The sequence below is a fragment of the Pogona vitticeps genome, chromosome 2, assembly GCF_051106095.1.
Source record: "Pogona vitticeps strain Pit_001003342236 chromosome 2, PviZW2.1, whole genome shotgun sequence".
NCBI classification, from domain to species: domain Eukaryota; kingdom Metazoa; phylum Chordata; class Lepidosauria; order Squamata; family Agamidae; genus Pogona; species Pogona vitticeps.
The window spans coordinates 205173806-205180946 of NC_135784.1; positions in this window are offsets into that span (position 1 = coordinate 205173806).

Genomic DNA, 7141 nt, shown 5'->3' on the forward strand with positions numbered 1-7141 from the left:
ATGACTAGATGTAAAATGATGAAAAAGCACAGCGGCAAAGATTTCCATTAATCTAGTGTATGGAGAGATCCTTGAAAATAATCAGATAGCATTCAAGTTCCAAAATTCCTCCATGGCTGAACATTCTGAAACAAGGTGAAATGATAAATCACCTTTTTCTACACCCCTGAAAAATGCTGACTATATTAGGTAAAAGCTTTGCATGGGAAATGTAATGTCTGCTAGGACCTTTGTACTGTACTGAGCTTCCTTTACAGCAGGGACAGATGGGCAATAGGGGCCTTGACGTATACCTAAAAAGACAGCCATTGACATGCTGTCCTTCAATCCAGGGATAACTTGGAACTAAACAGGAGGACACTTCACTCCAAAATTGTGGGCACAACACCCCCTGATCTGATCCCAAGTTGCCTATGCATTAGATCTGCAGAGGTATGTTGCCTAGAAAGTAGAAGGGCCACTTTCCACAACATGAGAAAGGAGAACAAAAGAGAATACTAATCTGCATAAAACTGCATATGCTAATTCACATGGACAGATGCATAATTGGAAACGGTTTTGATAATGCTAAAATAAAAACTATATATTTGTAACTCAAGTGGGAGGACTGTGACAAAGGGACCTGTGTGTCTACTGAGAATGTCCAGGTGCTCACTATGGATTGAACTTCAGGGTCCCTGACCTCTCTCCATTCTGGTTCTTTGACCAAAATCCCTTTGTATAGTTATGTCAATCCAATATAAACAGTATAATTTTTGGAAGCAAATTGGCTCGAGTTAATAAAACTTTGTAGACATTGCATACGAATCTGAGTGACTCAGCATGCAACTCATAGTACCTATGATGCTTCCTTAATTCACCTCCAAAAGTTACACAAAATGTGTTACAGTGGCATAACTACTTAAGAGGATTTTTGCCAGTTTTCTTAAACTAAACATGGACTTGATGACCCTTCAAATGGTAAACCACTTCAAAAGGATTATTGTCCTTTGGCAGCCCTTCAAACTGAGGACTATCGCTCCTGAAAGAGGATATGTAACCACCCTACTGGAGAACAAAATCCATGGCTGGACTGCAAACAAGACACAGGCAAGGTCATTCCAATATCAGCCATGCCCAAACCCATGAGAGAAAGGAGACATCCGAGGGGTGGGGGAGAGAGATGCTCATTAGCCACTTAGAGCAATAGTCTGTTCTAACTAAAAGAAATCAACTATTATTCTCTCTTTACCAAACACCACAGGGGCTCCAGGGAAGCAAAGTACGAGAACCAGCATGTAGTCCACCGGATTTTGAGTTGATGCCATGCAGTAACTACAGTTGTGCAGTCAAAATAAAGTAGCAAAACTTCCCTTGCATTGCACGGTTTCAGACTATGTGTGTTTTGCATGTTTGAATGCATCATACTTTGAAAAAAATGTATAGAAACAGTAGCATGTCATTGAGAGGTGCTCTACCTAATGTTTACCTAGCATGCTGTTTTACAATATAGAAAACATGTCTCTATCCTCCATGGGAAATCTATCCAACATGGAACCCTTCCCCACTTACCATGTGAAGCGATACAGTCCAGGAAAAGCTTTACCTTTTGATTCTGCTGATTCTATAAATAGTGTCTTGGTGACCTGCATGGTCATGCATTTGTTGTGGATTCTCTGAATTCACAGTTGAGGCCTCCTTGATGCTACTAATTATTCCCTTGGATGCATGACAAAAATTATCCACCACATTAACCAAGACTAACACAGCCAACAGTCTGAATTTTGGCTTACCCTGAATGAGCTTTGACCTTCAGATGTCAAAGATCTCAGTTCACATCTCAGCTCTTGCAGATGGTCGAATTCAGATACCCAAGATATGACTTTTCCTTCCTTGATTGTTTAAATCTTCCCTGCTCTCTTTAAGTTGCCCACAGGGAGAAATAAAACAGACATCATTGTAACATACTAAGAAGTTGGAATCACTCTTCCAATGTTCATTTATTAGAGTGCCTATAATTTATTTCCTATACCCCACCAGTTAACTATTGGTTCTTCTCTGATTGAAGTTTAGAAAAAAATAGGTTTTTAATTACAATCCACAACCAGCATTCTGGTGTCAGGATCTGGCCCACACTGCCCTGTCAGCTGCAGGACTGGGGCCAGCCTGACTGAGGAATGGCCTGGTGTTTGCAGGATCAGGCCCTGGCCTGTGCAGCAGCTGCTAGGCCACTCATGAGGTTCACCTGGAAACCTGGAGGGAAGACCTATTTAAGGAGTGGCTCTCCTTCACAAAACTTGCCTCAACAACAAAGGTCTTTAGATGTGCTGTGCCTTGTTGTTCCTGAGCGTTGGGAGTTCCTGTTCTTGCCTTGATCCTTGCACTTGCCTCTGGCATCTCTACATCTGGATTCCAGTATTCCTTCACCTGTTCCTGCCCCTTCCTTAATCATTGCTTGTTTCTGCTGGTCTCTTGCATCTCTGTGCCTTGTTCTGGCTCTGTGTCCCTGGTCCTGTGACCTGGCTCTCAGCCCCAGTCCCAGTGTTCTTGCCTCCCAGCTGCACAGGGAGTGTCTTTGGACTCAATACTCTGTATGGTAGACTGGGTCCTGGTGCCCTTGTCCATGGTGAGAGGCTGTCTGTGATACCTTGCATTTTGATAACTGGAAGAAAGAAGTAACTTTTCCAGGCTCCCCACTGAACATGTGCAATTCAACAGCCATTATTTCTGTTGTAGAGTTTTGAAATTTTGGTTTAACTTTCCTCACCTGTTTAGTGGAAGTGTAGGGATTTGTCAAGTAAAATAGCTCCTAGTTCCCTGATACTGTAATTTATTTCCTATTAACTGGCACTTAGTCTCACTGATTTACTCTGAAACATTAGTAATAGAATAAAAATGTTTCATTTACTAAGAAATGCAAATATATCAACAGTAAACTAATTAACATGACTGCTTTTAACAATTCTACGTACTTCAATATACTTTTTACCAACATTTCCTACCAGCCACTGTCAATGGACATTAACAGATTCTCTGAAGAAAAGGAACTCTCAGCAGAGAGCTGAGGCTCTCCTTGAATTTAGAACACAGGAGAGAATGATTGGTTAATGGTAGACAGATTAATAGTTATTCCCAGCCTAGAAAAGTCTCTCCCCAGTCAAACAGACTAGAAGACACCATGTGAGGAGGCAATAAACTCCAACAATTTCATCCCTTATTCTTGTGATCTGGTTGTTTGTCATTTGCCTCTTTTGCAACAAAAATAAGTAAATTCTTTTTGTCTTATTTTAATTTAAAAATGTACATGGAAAACTAGATCAAGGCTGCCAATCTGCAGAAGGCGTCCCATATCTGAAATGCAAGTATTCGCTTAGAACTGGAGCTCACAACCTGAAGCTCTCTTTAGGTATTTTTAATCAGAGTGGCATCACTTCCCACGTGTGCTGGGTTGCAATTTGCAGTGTTTCTCACCATTGGCTGTGGTAGGTAAGTCTGAGGTGAAATAAAACCTAATTTCTGGAGGGCAACCATTTGCCCACCCCTGTAAATTTGTAAGTGTGTTAGTTAATTAAGAAACAGAAAATGAACATTTTCTCCCACCATTCCCACTCCCTCTACTTTTGTCCACACTCTCTGAGAGCTTTTGCATGCTCAAAATTGTCCTGACAGCAAGAATTAATGAAAGGACCAGGCTAAAACCAAACACACCCCATTCAACAGCATATTTAATGTTTTTATGGGAAACCTCTGGTCATGACCTGACTAGTCTAGATCAAAATTATGGAGTTGCTGGTGAATAAGATAAATCTTCCACTTTCAGTCCTGTAGACAACAATAACTAGGAAATCTTGTAAGTGATGCTCTGCTATAAGTTCTTGTTGTTGTTTAGTTAAGCCATGTCCAACTCTTTGTGACCCCATGGACCAGAGCACACCAGGCCCTCCTGTCTTCCACTGCCTCCTGGAGTTGGGTCAAAAATCATGTTGGTAGCTTCAGCGACACTGTCCAACTGTCTCATCCTGTGTTGTCCCCTTCTCCTCTTGCCTTTACACTTTCCCAACATCAGGGTCTTTTCCAGTGAGTCTTCTCTTCTCATGAGATGGCCAAAGTATTGGAGCCTGAGCTTCAGGATCTGTCCTTCCAGTGATCTATAAGTACCGTATTTTTCGCTCCATAAGACGCACCTTTCCATAAGACGCACCAATTTTTAAGGAGAAGAAAACAGGAAAATATAATCTGTTTTCTTCGCTCCATAAGATGCACAGACTTTCCACCCCCCTGTTTTGTGGGGAAAAAGTGCGTCTTATGGTGCGAAAAATGCGGTAGTCCCTTTTAATTTAACAGTGTCCTGCCAAGTACAGTTTTAAACACATACCGTATGTGATCATCATATGAAGCCCTGGAGATCTGCCAGTGCTACCTATGCTAGAGAAATCCTTCCAACAAGTGTGCCAGTAATGCAGGTGGAAGTCACTTTTAAATGCTGGATTGATACTGTCAAATAACAGAAAAATAGAATCAAATCTTATGGAAGGAATTAAATTGATTGTTTCCTAGAATGCTGTTGCACCTCTCTGAAAAAGACAAATCAATATTTTTCCTTCCAGTGCTCCTCAGTTTTCACAGTAGAAATGTCCTGGCACTCATTTTGCTAGAAAGATAGTTTTAGCAAACCCGGGTTTTTCAGATTGCAGCTCCCATTTTATTATGTGGCTATGGAGATATAATGCAGAAAATTAATTCTGGCATGCTCTGGAGAGCATAAGCATCCACCTAATAAAGTGTACCATTAAAATGGCTCTCCCCCCTGCAGGGAGCAGGGATCTATTGTTATGGTCCGCCCTCGAAGGCTACTGGATCCGGTTGGATTCCAGGATGCCATGAGAGGTATTATGGCTGACCTGGCTGGCGCTCCTGTCGAGGCTCTGGTAGATGGCTGGTTTGCTGCCGCGACTAGGGCTGTTGACATGATCGCACCTAAACGCCCTCTCCGCCGCAGAGACCGCCCGGCCCCCTGGTTTAACTGGGACCTCCGGGCGAGGAAGCGGGTCAGGAGACGGCTAGAGCGCAAATGGAGAAAGGCCCCGACGGATTTTAACAGGATAGCTGTCAGGGTCGCTACTAACCTTTATCTTGCTAAGGTAAAGGCTGCTAGTAGATCATACCTCGCTAACCGGATAAGCGAGGCGTCCAACCAGCAGGCAGAGTTATTCCGTATAGTACGCGACCTTTCCGGAATTGGTCCGGGCGATGGGCCTCCCCCTAGTTTCTCGCCGGACCAATTTGCAGCATTTTTTAAATCAAAAGTGGAGGCCATCCGCCGGGACCTCTCACCTTTTTTGAGTACGGTGAGTCGAGCTGAGATGTCCAGCGCTCCGTCTTGTCCGGTGATTTTGGACACCTTTCAGCCTGTTACGCCTGACACTGTTTCCAGGGCGCTCGACCGCTGTCGTGCCACCACCTCCTCTTTGGACCCTTGCCCGGCCTGGCTAATCAAAGCAGCCAGGCCGCTAACAACGGAATGGGCCACAGCAATAATAAATGGGTCTCTCCTTGAGGGCAGATTTCCATCTGCCCTGAAGGACACACTCATTAGGCCCATTAGGAAGAAACCTAGTTTGGCGGCGGACGAAATTGGCAATTACAGGCCCGTCGCCAATGTTTCTTTCCTTAGCAAGGTAGTCGAGAGGGTGGTGGCCGACCAGCTTCAGGCGCTCCTGGATGAAACAGATGCCCTGGATCCATTCCAGTCGGGCTTCAGGCCGCGCCATGGCACAGAAACGGCTTTGGTCGCCCTGTGTGATGACTTATTGAGGGAGGCCGATAGGGGCAAAGTGTCCCTGTTGGTCCTCCTCAACATCTCAGCGGCCTTTGATACCATTGACCACGGTATCCTCCTGGGGAGGCTCTCCGAGTTGGGAATAGGTGGACTGGCATTGTCCTGGCTCCGTTCCTTCTTGGAGGACCGTCCCCAGAGAGTCCAGCTTGGGGAGAGAGTCTCGGCCCCGTGGTGCCTCAATTGTGGGGTTCCACAGGGGTCGATTATCTCCCCAATGCTATTTAACATCTATATGAGGCCGCTGGGTGGGGTCATCAGGGGGTGTGGTGCTTCATGTCACCAGTATGCGGATGACACGCAGCTCTACATCTCCTTTTTGCCAACTGCAGGAGAAGCCGTTCTGTGCCTTCAGCGCTGCCTGGGGACTATACTGGGATGGATGCAGGAGAACGGGCTTAGGCTGAATCCGGACAAGACGGAAGTACTGAGGGTGGGCCCTCCCACAGTCGGGGATTTGGGAAACTCCCTCTCTTTCGGGGGGGTGACTCTCCCTGCAAAGGATGGGGTACGCAGCTTGGGGATTCATCTGGACCCGGTGCTTTCCATGGAATCACAGGTGGCATCGGTGGTCCACACCGCCTTTTTTCATCTCAGGCGGATAGCCCAGCTGCGGCCCTACCTGGAAGTGGGGGCGCTCACCACCTTAGTACACGCGCTCGTAATCTCAAGATTAGACCACTGTAATGCGCTCTACGTGGGGCTTCCTTTGAGATTGCTGCGGAAATTACAGGTGGTGCAGAATGCGGCGGCCAGATTACTCAGTGGAGTGAAAAAATTCCAACATATTTCGCCCACTCTGGCTGCATTGCATTGGCTGCCCATCAGGTTCCGCATCGACTTCAAAGTGTTAACACTTACGTATAAAGCCCTAAACGGTTTAGGGCCTCGATACCTGGCGGAACGCCTATTCCCACCAAGTTCTACCCGGATCACACGGGCGAGCCAGGAGGTGAGGCTGAGGAGCTTAACGCCGAGGGAGGCCCGAAAAGAGAAAACAAGAAATAGGGCCTTCTCGGCAGTGGCTCCTCGCTTGTGGAACAACTTACCTCCTGGTATTCGCGGAGCTCCCTCGCTGGGCACCTTTAAGAATCTATTAAAGACCTGGATGTTTCGGCAGGCCTTCTCACCAGATTATTTTTGATTTTCTTTTCCCCTTTATTGTTTCTTTATTCTAATTCTTCTGTAATCTGTTGTTTTATTTTATTGTATTTTATCTTTGTTGTTGGCCGCCTAGAGTAGTCCATCGGACTAGATAGGCGGGATATAAATTAAATAAATAATAATAATAATAATAATAATGCATATGAGCAAAACAAGCAAACG